The sequence below is a fragment of the Equus caballus genome, chromosome 8 (assembly GCF_041296265.1).
Source record: "Equus caballus isolate H_3958 breed thoroughbred chromosome 8, TB-T2T, whole genome shotgun sequence".
Taxonomy (NCBI): domain Eukaryota; kingdom Metazoa; phylum Chordata; class Mammalia; order Perissodactyla; family Equidae; genus Equus; species Equus caballus.
The window spans coordinates 73,059,401-73,087,293 of record NC_091691.1 but is presented as its reverse complement, the minus strand read 5'-3'; the positions used below and the strand labels follow the sequence as shown (position 1 = coordinate 73,087,293).

Below are 27,893 nucleotides of genomic sequence, written 5' to 3'. Positions count from 1 at the left end.
CCTGCAGATGGCTCTGTGTTCTGCCACTGATCACCTATGGAACTTGGGGCAAGTCACCTCGCCTTCCTGGGCCTGTATCATCCTCATTTCTCAGATGGATGTCGACAGTGATGCCAGCCCATTTCTCCTGCAGACTTCATGCTGATCCCTTAATTGCCCCCTACATGCACTCACACTTGCACATGTGCAAACAACATATGCACACATACATGCGCACATAGAGGCACACAAGTACACACATGCACACAGTGCACCACAGAAGCATGTGCATATGCGCACAAACACACACACCTGAACACACATGAGCTCCTCCTCAACCATCTGAATCAGACCCAGTTCAAGTTCTACCTCCAGCCTGCCTGGGCCTTCACATCCCACCCTCAGCACCTGCTTGTCTGAACTTCAATGGCAGCTCTACGCAGAGTCAGCCTTCAATTTGCTTGTCAAGTTTGGGTGTGTGTAGTTCTGTGCTGTTTTAATCTCTCCAGATGCAGTTAATTCCATGACAGCCCCAGGCCCTGGGTCCTCTCCCCGCCCAGATCCTTCACAGGGTGCAGAAGTGAATTTTCCATGATGCTAGTGACACTTACGCTTCAGGGTCCCTCATCAGTGTAATGTGTTTACATGCTCATGTGTTTTCATATGGTTGGCAAATGTAAGAGACTTTAACTATAACCTGTTAAAATCGCTGTTTCTTTCACCTCTGACTTGCCCCCTGTCATATTTCCCTCATTTTGGTGGCATCGGAATGGCCACTTTGGAAACTAGCTAAGGGGCAGTTGAGTTGAGGCTGTGTTTGGTTTGGATTTAGTAGAGATGTATTTGTATGGAGTGTAGTTGCTTCTCTGTGTAATTCACTTTTTGCTAGTTGTCACTGTGGAGCCAAGCTTTCAGGAATGCCCTGCTGCTCACTGCACAGACATATTCTGTGTCATCCCACGAGAGCCCCTTCGAAGCTGTATGGAGACCTGAGCGGACGTGTCTCTGCTGCTCGGAACTGGAAGTCCAGGGAGAGTGGAAGAAAAACAAGGTCTATAACCTGCAGAGCCAGAAGCCTGTTGGTGGGAAATTCATCCAATCATCTGGTGAGTGAAATTGAAAGCAGAGGATTCTGCACTCGTCACCACCTAGTCAAAATGAAAGTGCTCTCTTGTCAGGATTATACTCGATCACGCAAAGTAATACAATTATAAATGCACTACTCATTTTGTTTCTTTTTTGATGGGAATTACCGACACAGAATTTATCAGAATCCCCATGTTTAAATGTCTTGCTGATTTGACAGGAAATACTGATGTTGACAGAGATAACATAAAACTCATTATGTGCCACCACAATGAGGACATCGATGACAATCTGGTTAGTAAGTTTCATAAATTCAAAGACTATTTTAGATTTGTCGCTGTAAAAGAGAAGTTGAAATGCCCTGAAATCTCATAGCTCATATATGAAAGATACTTGACAAAGGTTTTCCCAGAGTTGATAACAATCCTGAAAATTCACATGGCATTACGAGTGACAAATTATGAGACTGAAAGAAACCTTTCCAAACCGTGAATAATAAAATACAAAGTTGGATCAACTTCTTAGAGGAGAGACTGAATCATCTTTGTATTCTCTCTATAAAAATGATATTCAAAAATGATAGTCATTCAAAGAGATGATCAAAGAGTTTGCAGCCAAAAAAAAAAATACAGGAAAAAAGTATTACAGATGCATGTCAGACAATTATTTTAGATTTTGTGGTGCTTGTGGAATTTGTCAGCTTTTCAAAATTTGTAATATGTTATGACTTCTTTTCTCTCTGTAAATACAATTTCACTTTCAAACATGATTGTATATTTTGAATTTTGAATTCTTTTTCTACCGGAGGGTCCCCTAAACTGTGAAAGTTTCTGACTCCCATAAGCTGGGTCTTCCCCACGTAGCCCCTGGCCCTGCAGAGAGCTCCCTTGGCCTGTAGCTGGCAGCAGATGGTTTGGACATGAGGACAGGGTCTGGATGGCACTGACAACAGCACCCACCATGAGCTGGTGGGGAATGTGGGTCTAGTTGACATCATACCTCCTTGGAGACCACCTGACTTTTATTCTAAAAGGGGCAAAACTTCTGTCGCACCGCCTGTGAGGGTCCAAACCTTTCTACCCAGAGTCTCGTCAGGGCCTGGCTGGGTCCTGTCAGCCCCTCTGTGTTTCCTTTTAATAAAATTTAATGTTTTCATTTTCAAAGACCTAGAAAATCCAAACACGTTTTAAAAGCCCCGAGGAACTATAAAAATTAATAGCACAGGGATAATTTCTTTTTCAGTGGCGACTCAATTAAACCTGCCAAAGTCAGACAGTGTGATTTAAAGGCACCACTTGCAGAGGGACCCGAGCAGAGCAGGCAAACACGGACTGAAACAATAATATTTACCAATTACCCTCTTGGATGTTTCCCACCCGGCCTCTTCCCCCTGGGGAGAATTTTTTCCTTCCCTCCCTCCTCTTGAGGGGCCAGAGGTCAGCATCCCTAATTGTTTTCTCCTTGAATGGTCACATTGCTATCAACAAGTGACTGAACTTCTTTTCTGTTCAGAGTAATGGAAAAATACCACCCGGGCTGGCTGCCCAGGGCAACAGGCCACATGGACATCATCCCGTATGTGGGGCTGAGCTCAACTTTGCAAATGGAAGAACGGCTCCCAGCTCATCGCAGCCAGGCACTCCAGCCAGACTAGACAGCTCACATTCCATGCTTAGTCCTGCCCCAGGGTACTTGTTCCTGCTGTTCCCCCTGCCAGGAGGAATGCCCTCTCCTCTGTTCATTGAACACTTACCACTGAGCACTTAAATCTTGTATTTTCTTTGAGGCCCCTATCAAGGTCATATTCATGTAGATTTTCCACTTCATCTCACTGCCTTCAACGCCTCTCTGTTGACTCAACTGCACGTTATCTCTTAATTGCAATATGGGCTGTCCGGGCACTGTCCTAGAGCTTGCAGCATGCAGGCTTCTCACAGGCTTATAGTGATGTCTAGGCTGCAAGCTCCTCCAAGGCATGACCCCCTCTGGATGCATCCTTTGCATTATCTACTCTGTTGAGTTTGGTGTTCTGCATGTGACAGAAGCTGAGTCATTGCATTTCGACTAGAATGGAGGGTCTCAACATTTTCTCTACAACATGAGGATAAATTGCACGCCTCCAGAAATAGGTACAAGGACTTCAATGCAGCATTGTTTGCACAGAAACAAAGGACAAAAAAATAAAAAAGACTTGAGTTAAATGTCCATTGATGGGGAATGGATAAAGAGAATGTGGAATATGATGACATGCTCTAAAGCAGTTAAAATAAAGGAAATGAGGTGAATTATCAATATATGTAGATTCCCAAAACAGAACTGCTGAGTGAAAAAGGTAAATTGCAGAACAATATGTTTGTTAAGATACAATTTAGGAAGATTCACTACCATGTAAACAAATACTACATATCGCTTTATGGATCCATATGAATACATCCATGTGTGAACACAGGGATGAGAAAGAAATACATGTAATTTGTGCCGGGGCTTGCCTCTCGGGAGAGAGGGAAGGGAATGGGGAATGGGACCCAAGACTCTTTAACTTCTTCTGGATACTTTTTCTTCTCATTATAAAAATCTGAAGCAAGTAAGAGAATGTTAACATTTGCTAATTCTGCTTGGTGAGTCCATGGCTGTCTGTGAGGTAGGGATTGGCAGGATGCCCCTCCTCCTGGCCCACCCCAGACCCCATCTCCCAGCCTCCTCTGTAGTGAGTTGCAGCCGTGTGACCTCAGCCTGGCCAGGGAAGCGGGCATGTGGGCGGGAGTAATAGACGCCACCTCTAGCCTGGCCCCTGGAACAGCTGGCCTGGATCAGCAGCCCTGGAAGTAGGTAAACCAGCCATTGATTTTGCTGTTACCCTCCCCAGGGAGCTTCTCCAGACTAAGTTGGATGGTAGGGAACATGAGGAGGGAAGCATGACCTCTGAGAAAAGTCCAGGGGCCTTCTGCTGTCTACAGTTGAAGGTGAAGTCTCAGATTGCTGGCTGGTTCCTACACAGGCACTTTGCCCATTGATTCATGGTGGCCAGCCTCCTCACTGTCCCCAAAACACACCTTGCTCATTCCTGACCTGCTCCCCACCTGGGATGTCCTCCCTACAGCACTCAATTTTATAGCACAGACTCACTCGTAAAACTTTCTGCCTGGCCCCAGCCACTGTCCCAGGTGAATCCACGTCCCCCACTGACTCCCTATTCCCTTTTAGTTCTCAGAACTCTTATCTGTACTCTTCTCTTGACTTTATCCACACACTGCCCTGTGCTGTAGCTTATATCTTGGTGACAGTGACAATGCTATATCTTTGTATCTCTCTGTCTGAGAAGGACCTAGGTTGACTTTTTCAGTGCTAAGCAGGGGGGTGAGAACAACAGAGTAATCTGGTATCCTCTGTGATGGGTTTACAACACATTGTTCAGAATTTCCAGAGTTGAGGTCAAAGAGATCCTTCCTGGAGAGGGGTGGGGGCATGTGGGAATGCACCCCGGGACTGTAAGAGAGAACAGAGCTTGGAGGCCCTCTATAAGGAGATTTTGAGGAAGAGGGCTCTGAACCTGAGGCTGAGTTTCATTCTCATTTCAGAGATCAGGCTACCTCCAGCCAGGGTTTCTTAACATCACTTGCTTTTACTTCTGGTTCTTCTGTAGGGTCTCCCGATGAGATCCCATAGAATGCAATTGTATTGTTTGTTTCAGAAGCAGCCAGGAAGGTGGAGGAGACATCAGGAATCAGCATTCTATTCCTCAGTCAGTCCTGGGGAGGAGAAGGCTCAGGAAGGAGAATCAGAGGTCATGGCTGGGAGGGAGAGAGGTAACTGGGCTAAACACCTGAGGTTTATGGGTAGAAAGGAGGTGGTGGTGGGACAGCCCAGGATAGAGAGGAGGTCCTGGTGGCAGGGATGGGGTCCTCACCAGTGGTGTAGCAATGGCCAGTTATGGACCTGTGGGCTTTGGACAAAGCCATATAGCCTCCCTGACTCTCAGCTTCCTTATTTTTAGAAAAGGGATGATACAAATTTTCTGGGCTGCTGAGGTTTAAATAAATAGAATGTGTGAAGGAGTTTGTCAGCTCTTAAGTGCTATACAAATAATATGCTATCACTGTGGCTAACATAATAGATGCCAGATAAATGTTGGCCAGTCAGAATGAATAGGCAAATGAATGAGTGAGTGAATGGATGAAGGAATGAACTAGAAGACGTGAGCTCACAGGTGGTCCAGAGGCCACCTGTGACCTCAATGTGGTTGATTCCTTATCCCCTGAAGGCCAGAGAGCCTGGTCAAACATCTTCTTCCCCAGGGAAGAGCCCTTGGGCTGATGCTTGCAGCAAATGAAGGATCCTGTGGGTTTTGGTACCCCAATCAGAGCCCAGAATTGAGTCTATTCCAAGGAGGAGATGGGAAACAAAGCAGTCCCTTAGATGTTAGTAATCTGGTCAAATGGCACCCAGAGTGCCATGACCACCTCTTTAGAAAATGAAAATATCATTGTAAAGTAATTAGGGGAGACCCTGACGCAAGTCCAGGATGGAAAGGCTTTGGAGGAGAAAGTGAGAACCATATGTATTTTATACCATAGGCCTTTGTCCGTCTGAGATGTCTAACTTCCTGCTTCCCTGAGAGATAAAATCTGAACATCCTATTTGGACACTGGAGCCTTCCACAAACTGACCAGGTGGTCTTTCTGGTGTTCTCTCCCACTTTGGCTGGCTTGCATGAACCTTCTCTCTGCTGAGCAGAGCTGAGCATACCAACCCATTTTAACATCTTATTCTTCGCTTTCTAGCCCACTCTACCCTGTCATCAGGGCCCCACTCAAATCTTATCTTCCCACTGGATTAAGGGTTTCAACTTCAACTATACCTTTTGGTCTTCACCATGCTTCCATTTCTAACCTCCCAAATGCTTGGTGCCTCTACCCTCCATCTGACTCAGGCTTCCTGGCCTAGCCTCATGGCTGTTTAGGTGTCTCATCTTTTCTTTTACACTGTGAGTTCTCTGAGGGCACTGATTGTGTTTGGCTTATAATTTCTTGTGTTCCCTAATCTGCCCAGCACAGTGCTGGGCACATGGAGAACCCAAACATATCTGTTGAGTGGTTGGGAAGATGGAGTCATTAGAGACCAAGTAACACTTTGTCCCTTGGTATCTCTGGCCAGATGAGCACTCGTGGAGAATTAGAACTTTTTATGCTTGCTGAGGTGCAAGCATTAACAGGTGATCAGCACCTGGCTTCGGCTCCCCCCTCCATATGCCCTCACTGAGGAGGTTAGACATTATTATTCCCTAGAAGGTATGCAGAGCCTGTGCAATCCTGCTGTGCTGATGCTGCTTTTCTGATTTCTTCTCTGTTCTACACCTCCTCAATTCCTAAAAATTCTCTTCCTGCTCATGAGAAACAAGTTCCTAGCCCAGTGTGGTCCCCCAGAGGCTATCTTCCTCAGCATCATTCCTTTCTCGTTTCCACCTTCTCTGCCTTGTGCCTAGTATTGGAGCTCCTGTGGCTCCATTGGGGTGGGGTGGGGTGGGGTAAACCAGATTTGCAGTTTACACCATCTGAGATTAATACCATCTGAGGCAGGGGCATACTAGTGTCATAAGACATGGTTGTCCAGAGAGGGTGAGCTCACTTCAAGGCGGGATCCTCAGGGGTTCACAGAGCAGGTGGCACTCGAATTGAACCTTGAAGACGGACAGTATTTGGATTGGCAAAGGAGAAAGACAGATGTGGAAGCAAGAGGGCAAAGAGTGTTGGGTAAAAGTGAGTAAACAGAGTGGCTAGAAAGGAGGGACTATAGGAGATGAAGCAGAAAGGTAGATGATGGGCCAGGAATGGGAGTTATCCAGAATGACACAAATATTTATACTTGAAGTGTTTCTGAGTGTTGATGAATGCCCACCTTGTGCTGGGCCAGGGACAATCAGATTGGCTCATGCCTGTGTCACACATAGAAATACCGAAATCCTCAGGCACAGGGTGAATTTACTCTTTTACAGCCAACTGGGAGTTGGGGGGAGGGCATCCTCTTGGGTCGCACTCATGTGGGTCTAGAGATGGTCTCTCCTAAGTGCCTAACCTGCTGTAAGAGTGGGAATAGTCTCCAGGTTAGATTAATTAAGTGGGTGAGGCTCCTTGCACTCCAGAGAGAAAGCTGGTCCACCAGACAGAACAAGCAAAGCTGGGGGAGGAAACCGCACTGGGAGGATGCTGACTCACACACCCCAGGCCCAACATGTGGGGCCTCTGACGTGTCCTATGAAGGCAAGACCTTCTCATGGCCATGATCCAAGTCCAGGGAAGCTGGGAATTGGGACCCTGAAAGAGGTAGGGTTGGGGACATTTTTTGGACATGAGAGGAGAGCGTGAGTCAAACCCAGCTGCTCCAGGCTACTTCCAAATGTCTTTTCCTTAGGAAGTTCAAGAGTGCATAGCCATGGTCCCTGAGCCCACAGTGTGACAGGGCTGTCAGGAAAATTAATGAAAATTTAGACACATTCGTGGGGCTCAGCAGCCTGGCCTGAGCATGCACCTCCTTTTTACGAGAGACAGTGGCACAGAGAACATCCAGACCAGGGTGGCAGGGCTTGAGGGGACCTACATCAGGAACTGTTAGGGAAGGAGAAAGAAGCGTAGGGTAAAGAAAGAGGGTAAGAGTGATGGAGGGTACAAAATAGCATCGTCAAATACCTGATGGATGGTCACTTGGGTGAGAGGTTCAACTCTGTGAGTAGTGCTTCCATGGGGGCAAAACTGAGAATTTAGAGCATAAGGGTTTCCTAACCCAGGAGGATTGTTCTTTCAGTGAAGGTGCTGCCTGCACTAGCATTGCTTACTCTTATCTGAGCCCTTCTTGTGGGTGGGGCCTGATGCTCTACTGCATTGTAGCAGGAAGCCGGTTGTCCTCAGGTTTGCACATACATCATTTTGGGCTTATTTGGAATATGTGAGGAATGCTTTCTTTCAGTAGGAGCAATCCAAAGAATTCTTAAATGCGTAAACTTTTTATGCTTAATATTGGCAATAGGGTGTAGGAGTAGTGTGCTCTCAGGAGCGGGAAAGTGAGACAAGCATCCCTCTCTATGGGTGCTTCGTGTGAGGGGTCAACTCTTGGCAGAAACAACTGCCTACATCATTTTTGGCACACATGCTCAACCCACCCTGAATCTGGCTACACACAGGTTGCATGTAAGGTCAGACGTAAATGCGTATAGATTGCATTGCACAAATAGAAATTTAGAATTCCAAGCAGCAGGGAATTCATAGCAAGATGTATTATCTCATTTAATACTCATGATAATCCCATGAAGTGAGTGCTATTATTTTCATTTTATGGAAAAGGACATCAAGGTATAAAAAGATTATGTGAACTCTCAAAGGTCGGACTTGAACCCAGGTCTGCATGAAAGGTCTTAGTTTCTGTAATCTCCAGGGGGTATCTAAATGGAGGATGAAGGGTGCCCTGTCAGGGACACTGACAGAGAATTTCTGCCTCAGGTGTAGAGGTGGATAAGATCCTTCCATCTCGACAGGTCTGTGTCTCCCCTTGGGTTTTCAGGGAAATGCTAAACCATATGCTAAGGTGGGCCGTGTGCTCCATATCCCTAAGCAATGCCAAAGATGCGTTATTGGGCAGGCAGAGGAACAGGCACAAAGCAAGCGGGCGAGTTTGTTTACACCTCCCTGACTCCCTGTTTTCTTTGCAATTTGTCCTTGCTGTCCCTTTAGAAGTACCTAGCTCTTGGGAACCCAAGCGGCTGATCTGTCTGGATGGAGGACCATTAAACTCAATGGAGGCCGCAAATTCAGCCGCTCTGAATTTCTCAGTCTTGTTCCACCCATGATAAAATAGATTTCCCTGCTTCCCTGGGGCATCTAGAGATGCTTGAATTTTTGGTGGTGTGGGAAGTGCCCATTTTGAATTCTAAGATCAGTTTATGAATCTTCACCAGCCAGGAAGATTCTGCTGAGCATCTCTTTCTGTACATTGCATTAGAGAGGTCTCTCGTATTAGGGGCAGACTCTGGTTTTCCAGATGTAAAATTATGTCATACTATTGCATGTTCTTTCTCAAACCGTGAATGCTACCTTCTCCCCTCCCCATGGAATTTGATATACTCCTTGGAAAGACATGCCACCCTGTGCCCTCACAATTCAGAATCATTGGTCTAGTGTAACCCTTATAGCTGATAAATCAGAGATACAAGTTAATTTGGTCATTGTCACAAAACAACTTATTTAGCTCATTCGATTCAGTTCTAGTCAACAAATTTTTATTGAGCAACTACTATGTGCCTGGTATCATAAAAGGAGCAGGTGTATCTGCATTTTCAAGTCCTTCTCAGAAGAAGGGACCCCTGACCGAAGGACTAAATGCTTGGTGGTAGAATTTAGGTCCTGGTGTGGTATATTCTTTTAGCTGGGAATCTTCCGGACACCACTAAAATCTCACACTATGGACAAATGTCTGCTCAGTTAATGCAAAGAGAGCCAGTCCTGCATGGACGCCCAGCTTTGAAGATGGCAAAAATGAGGTTTAGAGACCTCTGCCTAAAGTAACAGCATCTCCCTGCTGCCCCTCTCCTGTCAACACCCTCTTCTCCCTGGATTTGGTCTTATACCCTGCCTGCTGTTTTCTTTGTTGTCTTTTCATCCCCACCAAGTTGGCCAGAAGGGCGCCCCCCTTTACTTCCTCCCACCGCCCCCTCCCCCCAGCCCCATCCTCCCCAGCACAAGGTTCCATTCTTCATTAATACTGTTTTAAAGCCAACATGGAGCTGTTTTCCAGATGTGGCCATGCGCAGACAGTAATTGTGCTCTGTGATCCCTTCCAGCTGCTCCCATCGCTTGCCAACAAACTCCCCCCACCCCCACCCTGCAGCCCCAGGAGTCCGTGTTTGGGGGCTGCAAATTAGGGCAAACGTTGTAAAATGATCATGTGCTACACAGGGCCTTCCCCACAAGAATTATGGACTTTATAACTGAGCTAATTGGCATTAGGTCTTGCCTGAAAGGTCAACAGAGTGGCAGAGAAACAGGATCTTTGTAAATTGATCGGCTGGCTCCCCCTCTTAGTCCCCCCAACCCCCTTTCCAGTTTTGAAATACGGCCTACCTGCCCTGCGGAATTGCTGACTCTTGTAAATTACTGCTTTGACTGTAGGGGACTGTGACACATTGTTTCACATCACGTGGAAGGCAGTGGGGATGGTGAAGGGGTGCATAATTATACCCTGCAAATACTTCTACCGTACCACAAGCTTCAGCCTTCATGCATCTCAGTGAAGCAGGGCATTTTAACGTACTTGACCTTCAAATCAAGCATGATTTATCCAAAGGTAGCATACAGGCTTTGAATCATTTATTTATTTATTTATTTATTGCTCCAAATACATAAGTTCCTTTGGAATGATCTTGTCTTCCTCTTGTTTCTCAAATGGGAACACTTGTACAGTCATGCACTGCGTAATGGCATTTCCATCAACAACAGACTGCATATACACTGTGGACCCGTAAGATTAGTACCATACAGCCTAGGTGTGTAGTAGGCTATACAACCTAGGTTTGTGTAAGTGCACTCTGTGATGTTTGCACCACGATGAAATCGCCTAATGATGCGTTTCTCAGAATGTAAGCTGTCATTAAGCGACGCATGACTACAGTTTTTTCATTACACAAATTCATATTGAGCGTGTCAGAAGCAGGGTCCAAGACCAGCTTTAGGAGGGAAAGAAAGTTATTTTTCTGAAATCAGAGATGTTACATTTTTATCTACAGATTGTGCAGATCTTTCTGCTGGGGGGAATTGAAGCCTTACGGATTCAAAATGTCTGCCCTCCTCCATGTGGTGCTCACTGCTGGGGCTGAGCGTTGAAAGTGTTTGTTAAAACATATATAGTAACTGGGAGGACTAACTCTTTAAACTGTGGCTCTTACCCCCCTCCACCTTCTTTTTCTTAGTGAGGGACCCTTGAGAATCTAATGGAAGTTGACCTCATATTGCATACACTCACACCGTATTTTACCTGCAATTTCGGGCTGTGCTTGGATCTTTCAAATCTCAACTATGGTTCAGTTCCAAGTTATGAATCCCTGCTCAGTTACCATCATCGCGCATTGACACCCTAGCCCACAGGAGCTTGTCAGACCCTTCTAGCAAAGAGGCTTGAGGAAATAGGGCTTAGGCTGGCCAATGTAACGGAAAAGGTGAGAGAAGCAAAGTATCACGGGCCTATTTTTGGGGCCACAATGGGGGGAGAGGGTCTGAAAATGATCTACTCATTGAACGTGTAGTCTGCAGACCTAACAAACGATGCAACTTGCATGCATCCTCCTACGACTCTTTATTGAACGTATGCAAATTTTGTTGCAATGTGAGCAAGGTAGATTCATTTAGAAATATGGACATTAAATGTTTGCCCATTCAACAGATACTAAAATGGTAACTGTTATCATGCTGGCAGGTTATTTAATGCAAAAGTAGGGTCTTTGAGCTGGGAAGTTTGGGAGCCCCTGGTCTGCTACACTGATCCAGGTCACCATCGCCTCTCACTTTGATCACTATCATGGCCTGAGCACACTTCTCCCTGTTGCTCCCTCATGTCTCTCCCCAGCACTGCAGCCAGGGTGGTCCTTTTAGGACACCAGGTCCTCTTACACTTAAATAGTCTCATGGTTGCCACCTCGCTTTGAGTCAAAGTCAAGTCCTTGCCATGGCCTCCTGCTCTGGCCTCATCTGCTATTATTCTTTCCTTTGCTCACTTCATCCCAGCCACCGGCCCCCAGCCGCTCCTCAAATGGGTCGGGCAAGCTACCACATCACTTCTTTTGCACTTGCTGCTACCCTGTGCCCAGAAGGCACCTGTCCCAGCTGTTCTGATGGCTAGTCTCCTTCTCCCTTCCAGGTCACTGCTCACACTTCACCTCATCTGAGCCACCTTCCCTCCCCACCTCGTCTAACAGCCACTGTCTGCCCCCAGCACTCTGGATCCTTCTCCCTGCCTTATTTTCCCCCACAGCACTCAACACCACCTGACTGCATATTTATTTGCGCTTGTCTGTGTCTCCCCATCAGGATATCAGCTCCTTAAGAATAGGACCTTAGTCTGGGGTGTCCACTGCTGAATCCAGAGTGCGTGATGGGCACACAGTGTGTATGACATGAGCGAGTGCCCCAGTTCCAGGGTACACTGGGGGACTAGAAAAGAGGAGGGAAAGCCAAACAAATGCAGGGAGGAGAGGAGCCTGGGGGATGGACGAGCCCAGCCATGCTCCCTCCTGGCTTTGTGGTAAGGGTGCTGTTAAGAGGATGTCCCTCCTTCCTGACCTGACAGGGTTGCATGGAGCATTTGCTCAGGCCCATTTCACTCTCCTCTGTTGTATCTTTCAAGTCCAAGGAAAGGCTGGACTAATAATAAAGAACATATATGGACAAGAGCCCGGTACTGGGAGCCCTATATGGGTCACAGATCTGCCATTAACAAATTATTTCACTTCTCTGGGTCTTATTTTTAAATCTACAGGATGAAGGGATTTGTCTAGAAAAATCTCAAAATCGAAGTGCTTGATTCTATTATGAAAAGGAATATGAGATGCAAATTAACTCCAAACCCTTATAAGAATACTATGCAATAATACTTACTGCAGTCTCAGGGGCTCTTGAGAAAATCTCAATTTCCAGACCTGTGACTGTACTCCCCTTTCCTCACTGCCTGAAGGCCCCCACTTCGTGCACAAGCCATATAAGGCCCTGCTTCTCCCCAGAGCCTGCCTGGAGGCTCCAGCCACGCCCTCTGCATCTTTCCCTGACTTTTCACGTTGGGTCGCGTCAGCACTGCTCGTTCTCACTTGCCTTTAGGAGGAGGCTGACCCCACAACCAACATTACCATGAGTCTCTCCCCATTCACCTCATAGCCTCCTCTGTCCCCAGTAATCCACCTAACTGCCATTTGTGGGCAGAAAGCACTGCCTCCTGTTGGTGGCTGATCCTGACCATAGGGGGAAATCAATGACACATCATTGGTGTTGGCAGTTGCTATGGAGATAGAGTGAAGAAATGGGAGTGAGAAGGAGCAGAGTGGGTCACATGAGCCCTCTTGAGGAAGTTAGGCTCACCTGGACATGACAGACAAGGATGAGGAGAGCAAGAGAAGGGAAGAGCAGTATTGAGGAGGTTGATAAGAATGAGGTGGGCACAGACTCTGGCTATATGAGAGCTGGCTTGGTGGGCAGTAACCCTCACCTCAGGCCCGCACCATCCTTCCTCCCACTGTATGTAAACACAAGTAGCCATTTGAGTCTCTTTCTGAACCAATAAAGCAGAAGTATCCTTTGTCAATGTTTCTCTGCCTTGACCTGAATAGTTTAATACAAAAGAAAAGCACACTCTCCTTTTTCTTGGGCTAGCATTGGCCCTTGAGCCCCAGTCCAGTCCATAAGCCAGACTCTAAACCAGATCCCGTCACTTGTTCCTCTTTGAGGTTGGTTGGTCTTGACCTTGGTTCCCTTGAATCCATTTGGAGTGACCTTCCTATTCTGTTTGTAATTGAGAATCATTGTTGTATATAAACCGTGGCCCTGCCCGCCTCATCCCACCTCATTCAGGGAGGCCAACCTGGGTGAGACACAGTAAATTATTCCTTTCCAGAACTCAGTTTCCCCTGATGTCACAGTGTGTTCCCATCCTTTCTGTTGTGTTGTTGTGACTTGTTTCCCCCTCTAGCTAATGTGCACCCAACACACCGCCCAGCCACACTGTCCAGGAAACCATGATGCATATCATGAGTGGATGCTGTTGCTAACCACCAGGACCTGTTAGACGAAGCAGAAAGGACTGCTTCTGTTTAGGATCAGAACTCACCTCAAGGTCTCCCACCTGCACTTTTGACCTCCTGGACCTTGGACCAGAGACCAACTAGCCCACAGCTCCTGTCAACCACTCCTGTTCTAGATGATTCCTTTGGAATTTAATCTCCTAGGGGATGTAGATATACGGCCCTCCTGGTCCTTACCTAGTATCTCTGTCTGCTCCCTGGCACTGGACCTCTAGAATGCCTGATTCATAGTACCGCTAGTGTCCTGGCTGACTCCCTCACTCCTGTGATCAGTTCACTCTTGTAGCCCTACAGCAGAGTGTGACAAAAGATCAGTGTTCCAGAGGTGGCCATCAAATGGACAAAGTGAGCTTCCACATAGGTCCCCTATTCCATCTCTGGATGTAGTGTAGATAACAGTAAATGTAGGAAAACCAAGCCTACCATGGTAAAGCCCATCAGACACCCAGAAGTGTCAACTTTCACAGCCATCACCCTGCCCCCATCTGGGGCCACCTTCCCTCCTGTGAGCACACACTCACCACTATCCCCTTCTGGATGTTTTCTGCTTCCCTGATGTCTTCATCTCACAGCCCCTACACATAGCCCTCAAGTTGACTCATTTCTCTTCTCCTCTCTCCCAACCTAGAGGAAGAAATTCCAGAGAATTTTCCTTAGCCTGGGCTAAAATCAAGAGTCAGCCCTGACAGAATCTGGTGAGAAAGGAGCTTCCCCACAATGGTCTTGGCACTGTTGTTCTAGCCACGGTAGATATTTTCTTGTTGGTGAGCTCCAAGCCCTCGGACCCCATCTGTTGCAGCTCTGTGCTTGGAGCATCACAGTGCAGCTTTTCTTTAAGAGGTTTTCACAAGTTCAGAGCAGTTCTGGGTATTGGGGAGTTGAAATTATTTTTACCCACGTGCAGCTGAAATAGCCATCTGCCGTCACACCGCCCAATTCCCCACTGTGTTTAAAATCCATCTGGAATTCTTTTTTTTTTAATTTTCCATATTTAAAAAAAAGTTAGTGTCTTAGTGCAAAGGAAGCCGTCATGTCTTCATGTCTTATCTGCCTGCCATGGAACCTGTCCCAGGTTAGAGGATAGATTGAGGGCTCCTTGTTGCTTGTTCCAAGGCGTATTGATTAATTATTTGTTCTAGGCCCATGACTGTTTTTGATTCCAGGAATGTCTATCTTCTTGTATCTAAATATAATCCAAAGCCCAGCTCATGTCACCTCCTCCAGGAAGTCTTCCTAATTACTCCTGCTCTCATTTCTCTGACAACTCCATGGCAGAAACGGACAGCTCCTTAGCACATAGTCCTTCATTTACTTCTATTTGCCTCAGCTGTGTTGGCTTGGTACCTCTCAGCTCTGTGACAACTGGGACTGTGCCTCATGTTAATCTTGCAGCTGCCACAGAACCCAGCCCAGAACGGCCCTCAATAAAGTCTTGGAATGTCCTGTAACTTCTTTTCTTCCTTCAAGGCTCTTCAGATCCTTCTTTGAACAGCTCAGATTTTCACCATACTTGGAGTCCTATAGTATTAATTAAATCTTCTGAATTCAATATAGTGCACATGTTCTTTCTGCTTTGCCAAAGGTCTCCATGAGTCCTGAGTATGAGGCTAATATCTCACACCCCATTGCCTACATAATGACCAGCCCAAGGAGGTGCTCAAGAATGTGCTTTAAATTAAGATGGTGATGATGATGGAACCATTCAATTAGTAAACATCTGTTAGGATCCTAATAAGTACCAGGCCCTTTGGCAGGTGCTGGGGACTGAGTGATGAAGAGACCACAGTCCCTACCTTCAACGAGCTCACAGTCTAGTGGAGGAGATACATGGGGGGACACGCCAGCATTTCAATGTGACTTCAGAGGAGGGAGCAATGAACTGATTACAGGATTTTTAAAATCTTAACATTTGAACTTAAAGTTTCAGGAAGAAGATACCCAAAGGCATGGAAATAGGAAAAATCTGATGGGTTCAGGGAGCACCTGTGGTTCTTGTGGCTGGGGCATAGGAGATGAGGGCAGTGCTGAGAGGTCGGCCTGGAAAGATAGAAGGGCCAGGGCAGGACCCCTATCCTGCTCACCTAGGGACTCCCATCCCAGGTTTCCTTGGTCATGTGCTCCAATTGCAATGCATGCATTTATTTAAACTTCTCTTTGGTAACAAGGTCTACGGTTTGTCCTCCTCTATGTGAAGTGAGACTTTGATTCACCTTAAATTGTCCATTTTCCTCTTTCTATAGGGTTCTGTATAGTTGATATCCCTCAGTCTCCCCCATTGCCCTCAGTTGAGTGATAAGACGCATATGAACAAGCATTTGGAAACTAGACGTCTGGAGATATATCTATCTACTACCTTCATGACTTTGGACAATTTCTTTAACTCCTCTGAGATTCAGTCTTTTCACCCGAAAAATAGAGAAAAGAGCAGTAGACTACCCACTTCACGGGGTGGTTGTGAAGCTCAGCTATAACAATAGATGCTAAAGAGCCTCGAAACACAAAAAACTCAGTGCAAATGCAAGTGCTTATCACCCTGATGGAAGGAGACAGTCGCTCCTTCCTCCTGTGAAGACTCCCTTGCCAGGCTGTACAAACTTCTCTGAGGTCTTGGTCTCCCACAGCAACTTGCCCTATCATCCCACTGGCATTTTTGCTTCCACATAAGCCGGCACTTGCTCATTAGGTATAACAAATTACTCTCGCTCCGTTGGGGTATAGACAGAAAGCTGCGAGGTAGAATAGATTTCTTCCCCTCTGCTTCCCTGCTTCTTCCTTTTCATGTTTACAAGTGTCTCCAGAACAAGCTGTCTCCCGTCTGGGGAAGGCAGAGCCGAAGCCGTGCAGAAGTGGTGTGCGAGACTTGAGAAGGCAGATGCTCCACTCTTCTTCCCAAATGCTTCCCACAGCTCGACTGGCTCTGGCCCTGTCATGCTTGTAGCACATCTGAATATCAGTTGTTTGTATGAATTGCAAGCCCAGCATGTCCTAGCCTTCCATTTGAGATGCCCGAGTTTACCGGCACCAGGTATCCATTGGAGGCAGAGCTTCGATAGACCAGAAGTCAAGTTCCGATTTTACTCCAATCTAGAGAACGATGAAGGAGCCTCTTGTGGTCATATTCCCAGCCCTTGGTCCATTTTACTTCCACTCAGGCTGCAACATATACCCCATATCCGGGCTGTGAAGCAAGGAGAATTGGGAGCATAGGAAGAAAGATGGGAGAAGCCAACATTTGGCACCATTATGGGACTGATCAAGAATGCCCTCTCTCTCCACTCTCTGGGGTCCCTTTTCACCTTAGTCAAGGTGTATAGGGCCTTTATAATACCCACTGCAGATGCCCCAGCATGCCATCCAAGCCTGTCCCCCTAGTCCAGGTTCCTGAGCCTGGCTCCATCTAGTTCATCATAAAGAGTTGAAAGATCACTGAATGATGAGACTGGAGATCTCCTTTCCACTTCCAGGTTAGGTGACATCAGCTGTGTAAGCCTCAGCTGTGTACAGTTGGGGTGCTGGATTGGGGGTGAACACACCCCATCTAGCTCTGAAATTTGTGATTCTTTCGCCTGCTTCCTCTGCTACTCTTCTCCCCTGATCTACAATCACTCTTCCTTGGGGTCTTGTCCCTCACTGAAGGAAATCTTGTTCATACGCTCTTGGGAAAAGCTAACGGGGCACAAAAGTTTCTTCTGGGAGCTTCATGCCCCACCTCCCACCCCCATTCTCAGCCTGAGCCTAGGATGACAGCACATGTCAGGCGTGCCTCCTTCTTCTCGAGAGCTCCCACTGGACGCCTGTCCCTGCATTCACTACACTACTGGATCATTCTTTGGTTATTCTGACTTTGACGATCCCGCTCCCCATAGAATATAGTGTTCCTTGACACCTGAAATCAAGTTGGCACCAGCCTGAGCCCTTGGAAGTGTCTCAATAATACTTTGAATAATTAATTAATTGGAAAAGTCTCCAATTTCTGGGCTACAAAGTCTTATTTGAATCCATTTTCCTACCCTGTTCACCTTTCTGTCTTACCCTCCTCTGTCCACCCCAGACCCACCATTTTGTTCTTCCACCTCATCCAGGGCCTTCTGGCCCTCAGAGACTTTCTCATGATCCGTCTGCTATGCTGTCCTTCTGTTGTCCAAAGTCCCTCTTCTACAAGAAGTCATCTGGGCCAGATCAATAACAATGGGCTTCAATTTCTTTTCTTAGTTAAAAATTCCTCATAGTTATATAAGTATTTTACAAAGCACTTTCATGGAGGTCATCTCATTTTATCATCTCACAGACGTTATCATCCCCATCTTAACAAAGGTCAGTAAACTGAGGGTCAAGGCTGTCACCAGAAGGCCCACAAGGGGCAGGACAGGGACTCAGAGGCAGCTCCTGGGTTTCAGACAAAGACCTCTATCAGTTGCAACGTAGGCTGTGGAATTCAAGCATCCATGGGGGCTTGCAGGCATTCCCTTTGTCTGGCTTAGTTTATTCTAGAGCAGCTTGATTCCCGTTCCACCACTCTCTGTTGGCTGAAGATACCCAAGGAGTCAGAGAAGGAATCACTACAGGCTGAGACAGACTAGGAGGGGACTGGAGGCAAGGGGCACAGGCATTTCAGGGACACAAATTCAGGCTTTAAATATCCCGAGAAAAATCATCCCTGAGAGGACAAGTTACAGGTGTGGATTTGGCCCTCTAATGATCAAAGCAATGGGTCCGTAACATGATGAAGATCAGAAAGAAACCCTTCACGCTTCTTAAGCCAAAATCGATAACAATTTTTCTTTTCTTTTTCCTTTTGCTTAGCTCAGATGGCAGTATTCCTGGCTTTGTACCTATAAGAACTATTTGCTCTGGTAGCTAGCTGCCTCTACCCAGGACAAGGAGCCCTGGACCTCCTGGCCTGTGTCCAAACCAGAAAGGGGTTAGAAAGTGCCTCCTGCTTAGGTTGCCTCCAAATGGTCCAGGGACCATGATAGGAAATCGATTAGTTCCTGGGTTGAGAAGGCTGGCCATGGTCTGGTGTGTCTTCCCCACATTTTCAACCAACAGAAAGAGCAGCCAGCCTGTAGGAAGGAATGGAAATCCAGGGAGGTCTTGGTTTGAGGACATCCAAAAGCATCCAGGAGAAGAAATAAAATTAACGACTATCATTGAGAGCTTAAAATGTGTCAGGTACTGTGCAAAGTCTTTACACAGATTATCTCATTTTTATCTTCATTACAACTTCAGACATAGGTTTTATCATTATTCCCATTATACAGATGAGGAAACTGAGTCACAGAAGTTTAAGTAATGTGCTCAAAGTCAACAACTAGTCAGCGGTGGATTTGAAATGGGGCTGGCTTCAAAGCCAGACTTAACTATTAAGCCTTTCAGGGCTCAGAGAGGTTCTTTGTTAAAGAACCTGTCACAGGCTTCGTCTTCACAGCAAGAGCTCTCCTGTTCCAGTGTGGTTGACTGCTGCTTCCAGGGCCCGTGTTGCAGGTGGAGGCAACTATAGGCAAACAAAAGTAAGAGCATAGCCCAGTGCTTTTAGAGATTCAATTTGATTTGATTCGCTTCAATGCAATTCAATTCAATTCAACTCAGTTCCCCGTATTCAGCACCACCTGTGTGTCAGGCAGTTTTCTCTGCCTTGGGGATTCTCAAATGAAGCTGAGTCCATCCAGAAGTAATTTTTGAAAGCCTTAAAAGTTTGGTTAATCTAATTCAGCAATTCTTTTCCTAGGAGCTTACTCTAAGAACACAATCTTGAATGTATGGGAATGTTAGCTATGAAGATACTCTTCTTTGTTTATTAAATGGTAAAAAGCAATACAAATGTCTTAGGGACAGGGGATAGGCATTAGATGTATCTCAGACAGGTGTTACAAGCTCTAGTAACATAGTGGCCATGTGGGTTGAGACCAGTCAGGCAGGAGTGAAACCAGTCAGCGCAATACCTTTAGTTCCACAGAAATATGCCCAAGGTCCCCAAACTTTGTCTCAGTAACATTTTTTAGAGCATCCCTGGGCCAAAACAAGTGCCTCAATTAGGTTTAAGCATGTCGGTCTAAATAAATTAACAAGTAGTTATATCCTAACAACTTAGTAGCTGTTTGAAAAAATCTTACACATAAATTGAAAGAAAAAACAATATTTACATTTAATTCTTAAATAATCATAATTATTTACTAATGGGATGTGTGCACCTGTTGAACATTGTTCAATTAATTGCATCTTGGAATTAGATTAGACATTTCCACTCTCATTTCCTGTTTCACATTGGTTTTTGTATAGTACTTTCTTTTTAACACAGCAACCAATGAAAACCCAGCTTTGTAAAGACACAATGATATCATATGCAGTGTGATCTAACGTTGAAACTTTGAATTCCCTCAAGCTGGTAGTTTGCACAGTAACTGACAGTATTGAGTTTCATGGTGAGTTCCGTGGTAATTAAAAATATCTTGCAATGCCCTCATGGGTTCACTGTGGCACCCTGGAGTTCCTTGGCACACAGTTTGGGGACTGCAAAAATATGTTCTCTTCAATTTTGTTGAAACAAACTGCCTTCTTTATTTGTCCCTTTTGGTCTAGCTTTTGATAGATATATGAGTACAAGAAATATTTCACTTCTCTCCCGACTGTGGCAAAAGAAAATCAGCCCAAGAGGATGATAAATAGCAACTGATCTTCAGCCTCAGTTTCAGAGAGGCCACAGGGCACAGTGGGGATTGAGGCAAACAGAGAGCACAAGCTCCATGTAAAGAGGGCAGCTTCCACTCAGCTCCATCCATGTGGCCCTATGGGAATGTGGCATTACCATTTTTTTTTTAAAGCAGAAAATACAGACTTTTATGTGGAGTCTCCCAATATTCAGATACGGGCAACTAATTCTAACGTATTATTTATAAATATTGGGCAGGTCAATACTATGCTGCACACATAAAAAACATGTCTATAGGTGATGCTTTGCTCGAGAGTCACCAGTTTGGGACACATAATGAGTTATTAGGTAATCATTAAAAATGACATTACTGATAAACATGTAATCACATGAACACATATATTAAGTAAAAAAAGGTAACTAGCAAAAATCCTGATATCATTTTTATAAAAGCTATTTATGGTTAGCAAGAAGACTACAAAGGATATATAACCAAACAGTTAAAATGATTATTTCTGGGTAGGGAATCATGGATGATTATAATTTTCTTCTTTTTTGCTTCTCTGTATTTTCTAAGTTATTTTTACAGTAACCACATATTGTATCCAAAACATTTATTGTTCTGTTTTGTATTCTTTTTAAAAAGAGAAACTTAGAATAATCACTGTGAATAAGACATCATTAGACACAAACACAAATACGAATTTAAGTGGTGTAAGAAACTCTTCCTGATTTTATAGAAGCTTATTAATGAATGGGAGAGAGACAACAGATATTACAGTGGTAAGTTAATTGACAAAACAAGGGGGAGAGTTGCATGATTGCACTTATCTCTAAGTTGCTTAAGGGGTTCAGAACAGGAAGAGAATTGGAGGGTGGAGTGGCCATGGAAGCAAGCTGTAGGTGGGGTCCCCAAGACCGCTCCCAGCCTCAGCGGTTCAGGACACAGCATATAGTTGTTCTCATAGCTAAGATTTATTACAGTGAAAGGATACAAAACAAAATCAGCAAAGGAAAAAGGTGCATGGGGAAAGTCTGAAGGGAATCGGAACAAGCTTCCAAGAGTCCTCTCCCAATAGAATCACACAGGACATGATTGATTCCTCCAGCAACAAATTGTGGCAACACACGTGAAGGGTCCTCTATCAGGGAAGCTCATTAGAGATGCAGTGCCCAGGGTTTTTACTGGAGGCTGGTCACATAGACACCCTCTGCCTAGCACATACCAAAATTCCTGACTCCCAGAAGGAAGCAGGTGTTCAGCATAAACCACATTGTTTGTACATAGAGTTTAGGTGCAGGGAGCCACGCTTATCAGTTAGGGAATGGTGGGAACATGCCTAAAATCCAAGTTCCCAGACACCAGCCAAAGGCTAACCTTGTAAGCAGGACTTCCTAAAGACGGCAATCTCAAGTCTGCTATGTTTTCTCTTTTCTGCATAGAAGCCTTCGGGGGAGGTGAGATCTGAGCAGGGCCATGATTCAGGAAGGTAGAGAGAAAAAGGGAAAATGCACTAGGCACAGCCAATATTCGTAAAACCAAACTTGTTTTCAGAAAAGAGAGAATCTCAAAACTTTGGAAGAGGTCATAATAATCATCTAGTCTAGTACTCTCCAAAGGGCAAGCATATACCACTAGTGGTATACAAGATGATTTTAGGCCATCTATGGATGAATATTTCCTATTTTAATGTTTATATATTTATTTTGATGTGCAGTTATATATATGATATAAAATAAATAATATATTTTATAATATACTATAGATATTATGTATATATATATGTGTATGTATCTACAGCTATCTAGCTAGCTATCATCTTTGTAAAACCCTGATACTATAGTTATTATTAGGGTAAGGCTAATTTTAAGAAAAATGTGGGTCAATTTAAAGACAAATATTAAATAATAAATAATATTAAATAATAAATATTAAATAACAAATATTAAATAACATTAAATATTAAATAGATAACAGCCCAGGGGTCAGAGGCCATGTCCAACCTCTGAGGGCACTACAGTGAGCAAATGGCGGATGCTGGTCACCCCAACTCTCCCTCCCACTGCAGAAACCTCACTATCATGTTTTTACTGTTTTTATGGATGCTCCCAGTTTCATGTGCTTCATCCATAAAGTAAGAGATTTAACCTAACTCTCTAGGATACCTTCCACACCTACTACTTCACTGATTCTATGAGATCTAGTAACATAAGTCAACGGGAAAGGGAATTCATTTTGTTTTAGTAAAAATAAAAAAAGTAAAAATATTTTACTTAATATTTCAAGAACTCTTTTTTTTCTTATATGAAACAGGATGCATCTTTATGGATACTATCATTGTTCATCCATTGCAGGAAGTTCATGGAGAAAAGAAGAATCGCAAATCACACAGAATCGTCCTGTGGCACATTGCTTTCTGTGTCTTAAATCAAATTTCCCCATTTCCCCATTCTTCCCCAAAATTCCACTCTACTACCTTTTACACTTGAGACACTGGCGTTGCTGAGTTAGCCTGATTCTCTTTTCCCCTTGGCCATCTTTCAAGAGGGGCAGTCTTTGGTAACAACGTTTTTGACCCTGACCATCCACTCTGGGTTCTCCTGGGACTTCCAAAGCCCCTGCTTGCAGTTCTCAGGCATGCCCTTGGGGAATTCCAAGCCCAGGGATTAGAAAGTTACTATTAAGAAGGGAAATATACCTTTGGAGTTGTCCTGGAGGCTATTTCAGGCAAGAGAGCCGAAAACTTAAGCCAGGCTTTCTGCCTGTTGATGCCTGGGGGACTCAGAAACAAAAGGCCCTTTTCTCTTTCATCTAACAAGCCCCTAGGATAGGTGCACCTCCTACCATCTGTCAAAGAAGTTACCCTCCTACAAGGAAGAGGTCTCTGCCTTTCATCGTGATTAATTCATTCAACAAGTAAGTACCTATTTTGTGTAGACTCTGTTCTAAGCACTGGGAACACAGTAGTAAATGCGATGGCCGTGATTGCTGTCCTTAAGGAGACTATGTTTCATCAAGAAGCATCAGCCATTGGCAAAGTAGATAGCCCAATGACCTCACACATCATGTACCTCTGTGCCCTCTTCCAATTCTCTCTCTTCTTTCAGATTGGAAAATGTAAATTATCTTATCTATGAAGCTTGGACATCTAACGGCCATTAGACGGTGCTAGAACTGGTTCTTAGACACTCTCAGGTCTAGAATTACCTCTACCTAAACTTGGACCAACTTTTAAGGTTCAAATCAAGTTATTCCTCTTCTGTGAACTGTTCTGTATTTGAAGCCCCAAGAAAGCCTGTCTTTCCTCAGCTCCCTGATAGACACAAGCCTGGTCCATTCCTTGACCTGAGCAGCTAAGCTGGTGTCTGGAAGCCTGTTCCTTCCAGGTGGATGATTGGACTGGGGTGGGTACGTCATCCAGGGACAGCCTATCTCTAGGCTGGCCAGGTACCTATGAGGGGTATTGCTTTGAGAGATTTGGCTAAAGGGGCAATGTGACTTCAGTGGACCAATCTGTTCTCAGAATTGGGCTCATAACGTATTGGGAGCAGATTGGGACACATACATACAGTGGGATCATGGGAGAGGCAGAATACTGACAAGAAGATCAAAGACTCTGCTGCCGAGGGGCACAAAATATCCCTGCTTCCAGAACAGCCTTGAACCCCAATAGTCTTCAACTCTCATTTGTATTGCTGCCCTATGCGCAGGCCCCGCTGTGCTTGAGGTATCCTGGGCTCCTGTTCCTCCCAGTCCAAAGGGCCGAGATGAAGCATTTCCTCGTCTCCTCTAGCCCCATCGCTTCCCTCCAGCATCCTCTTTCACAGGCTATTTCTTGACTCTTTGGACTGGAAGCAAGCTGAATTCCTGATTCTTGGCTTCTTTATTGCAAGAACAAAGCTTCGTGGAGTTTCTGCTATGTGCTGAGCCCTGTGCCAGGTGCCAAGATGGAAAAGAAAGGAAGGAAGACACCCAGGCCCAGCCCTTACAGAGCCTCCACTCTGACAAGACAGATAAGGCCCACGAGCACCACTGGGCTTGGTAACTGCCTGAGGCAGCATCTGACTGACCCTGAATGTGGTGTGTTTGGGGTAGGTGCCGTGTGAGGTCAGAGGAGGCCTCTGGGCATTGGGAGGAGAGTTTGGGGGGGAGTTCGAAAATGTGGTTGCAAGGAAAGGAGTGGGGACATCATCCCAGTTACAGAGCCCATCATGAGCAAAGGTCTGAGGAAGGGAACAAGGCTGGTCAAGGGGGCCAGGAGGAGAGATCAAATGGGGACCTGGGGCTGGGGATGGCTTACCCCTCTAGTCCTGACCCTGTCATTAAATCTGGGGAAGCAAAATGGGTGTGCCAGCCAACCTGCCCTGTCAGTCACCTCATCGGGCATGAATTGCCCAGAATTAAAAAAAGAAAAAAAAAAAAAAAGGAAAGTCCTCATTATGTGGTTGGAAATCCTCATACCAGAGATAAAATTTTATGAGTTGCCTATTGCTCAGCACCCCGTATTTTTGACATTCTCTGTTTCACATACAGTATTTTAAACACGTGAGACACAGACATTACTGTTTTTTAAATTTTTTTACCCTTTTTTTTTTTTCTTTCTGTCATGGCTTAGTGGGTAGCTCTGAAGTTTTTAATACTGAAGGGCCCATTTCATGTTATTTATTACCCTGCTTGCGTGAAAGCTGAGGCCTATAAATCGTCAACACAGGTCGTCTAATTCCAGCAACGGCGAGGCTTCGTCACATGTAATTAAAAGATCCCAAAGCCATCGGAATGTAATGGATTTGGAAATGACACCATGGGGGCGCGGGGAGCAGGCCCAGGAAGAGGCAGTCATATTTCAAAGGCTCTCCTGCAAGGTCTGGGATCGATGGGGCTGCCTGGCTTGGCTCCAGCAGGGCTGGCTGATGTGAGGATAAAGGCAGGGTCTGGATTTGATCTGATCCTCAGCTTGGAGACCACGCCATTGCAGTTCCCACCTGTGTGGAGGTGCACCCAGCTCTTGGCCTCATAAACTCCTTCAGCTGGGCCTGCTGAGGCTCCACCTCTTATGGCAGTGAGCATGCGTGTCCTGGCAGGAGGGTTTCTAGAAGCAGGGAATAACCCCACTTCACAGATAGAGCCCAAGCCCAGGATGGGGGAGAAGGCCTTGGTTTCACCCTCCCCACAGGTACAATGCTTCTCTTATTCTTGGTCTCAAACTTTCTCCCTGAAGCTGTTTCCAGCTGTTCTAGACGCCCCCATGGTCACCCTTCAGTGGCTCCATATTCTGCCATGAAGTTTCCTTGAATCTCTGCAATCACCTGGAGTTCACTGCTCCTTCCTCTGGGCTCCCAGGGCACCCCGGGACTGCCATTTCACTAAGCTGCTCCCAGATTCCTGACCTCAGAAAATGTGTAAGGAAATGAATACGATTTTAGTTTGCTAAGCTTTGGAATAATGTGTCACACAGCCATGGATAACAAATGCAAACACCATCTATATGTTGATGACACCAAATTTTTATTTCCAACTCAGACCTCTCTGCTGAACTCCAGAACTGTATATCCAACTGTGTCCTTTATCTCTCTGCCCTACATTCCAAACTGATCTCTGATCATTCTCTCAACCTGCTTCCTCCACAGGTTTTCCCATCTCAGCTGGTGGCAACTCTTACCCAGATGCTAGCTATGGCCTCCTACTTGCTTCCAGTCTCCTCCCATGGCCACTCAGTCTACTCTCTACCTAGCAGCCAGTGAACTCAATCAAATGTAAGTCAGCTCATCACACTCTGAAAGAAAATGTGCAGCCCAACCTCCTGAACTCCCATGCCTCATTACTCTGCCCCACCCGCCCTTTACAAAGAACTTAAAACCTTTGAAAGTATTACCTGATTTACTTATTATGCTTACTGCTTATTGTCGATTTCTGCTAGTATGTAAGCTGCATGAGCGTGGGGATTTTTTGTTGTTATTCTCTATTTTGTTCATTGTGGTATCTCCAGTAGAACGGAATACCTAGAACTATATGCCTGGCACATAATGGTAATCAATAAATATTTGTTGAAAAAAGGAAGGAAGGAAGGATGGAACGAAGGGAGGGAGGGAGACAGAGCGGGATAGATGGCCAGAGAGCAGGATGTAGACAGTAGATGGAGGGAGGAAGGACTACCCTAGGAGAGCCCTTTTGTGGTGAGCTGTGATCTGAATAGCTGTGAGCGGATGCAGTTCCTCTCTTTGTAAGGTCTAGACTGTAAGGTCTTTGAAGACATGAGAGGATGGCCTGCCCACAGCATCCAGTGACAGGCCCTACTGAGACCAGGGCTCAGGGAATGTATTTGATTGATCTGCCTTTGGCAGCCCAGGAATACCTCAGGTTCGCTGCCCGCATAATCCAGCAAACCTGGGTATTTTCACTTCTCTGGTCTTTTGCTACTATTCACATCCAGCCTCTCTGCTTTATTCATTTTGTCATGAGTTGGATTGTGTCCCCCAAAAAGATATGTTGAAGTCTCAACCTCTCAGTATCTTAGAAAGTGACCTTGTTTGGAAATAGGACTGTGGCAGATGTAATTAAGTTAAGAGGAAGTCATGCTGAAGAAGGGTGGGCTGTTATTCCAATATGACTGACTGTCTTCTTAAGAAGAAGACAGAGACACACAGGGAAAAGCACTATGAGAGGACAGAGGCAGAGATTAAAGTGATGCGTCTACAAGTCAAGGAATACTGAGGATTGCTAGCAATCACTAGAAGCTTGGAGAGAAGCATGGAATAGATTCTCTCTCAGAGCCGTCAGAAGGAAACAACCCTGCCCACACCTTGATTTCAGATGTTTAGCTTCCCAAACTGTGAAAGAATAAAATTCTGTTGTTTTAAGCTACCTAGTTTGTGGCACTTTGTTATGGCAGCCCTGGGAAATGAACATGGGCTTCATGCCTTCTTCTTCAAGACCATCCCACTCTTGCCTCAGAGACTTCCCTTAGCATTAGAAGACTGTTAGAACACACCACCTATGACTCTCTTCAGAGTGTTTTCTCTCTCACACACAATACAATGAATCTCACCTCCTCCAGGAAGTCCTCTTGGACAGCTTAAGAAGAAGGGAGTCAATGCTCTTAGCATCCCTGTATTTGAAGGTTTAACTCTGGAATATCTGGCTTCTTTACTTACAGTTAATGTGCATTTTATTGGTTTGAGAAAATGTAGACAGTCCATCTTCTCCTTTTGTTCTTGACTTACTCATTCATTGCCATGTTGTCTCTTTGATTAAGTGTCCTCAGATGACAAGAAACTGATCTGTCTCCTTCACTGCCTATATTTCCAAGTCCAACTAAGGTAAAGAAAAGGCACTCATGCTTGTGGATAAGGACT

General features: G+C 45.3%; 1 protein-coding gene and 1 long non-coding RNA gene across 4 annotated transcripts in view; one reads left to right on the top strand and one right to left on the bottom strand.

Annotated features, from left to right (window-relative positions):
• SLC14A2 (solute carrier family 14 member 2) overlaps positions 1-27,893 on the bottom strand; it is a 193,554-nt gene that overhangs the window by 116,105 nt on the left and 49,556 nt on the right. The window lies entirely within an intron of this gene.
• LOC138925406 (uncharacterized) lies at positions 883-27,893 on the top strand. Of its 3 annotated transcripts, none has more exons than XR_011441518.1 (3): positions 883-1,085; positions 26,169-26,294; positions 27,794-27,893. It is a non-coding gene; the product is annotated as an uncharacterized lncRNA (long non-coding RNA). The 3 variants fall into 3 exon arrangements; XR_011441520.1 differs by lacking the exons at positions 26,169-26,294; positions 27,794-27,893 and adding exons at positions 23,361-23,457; positions 24,435-24,624; XR_011441519.1 differs by lacking the exons at positions 26,169-26,294; positions 27,794-27,893 and adding exons at positions 22,855-23,457; positions 24,435-24,624.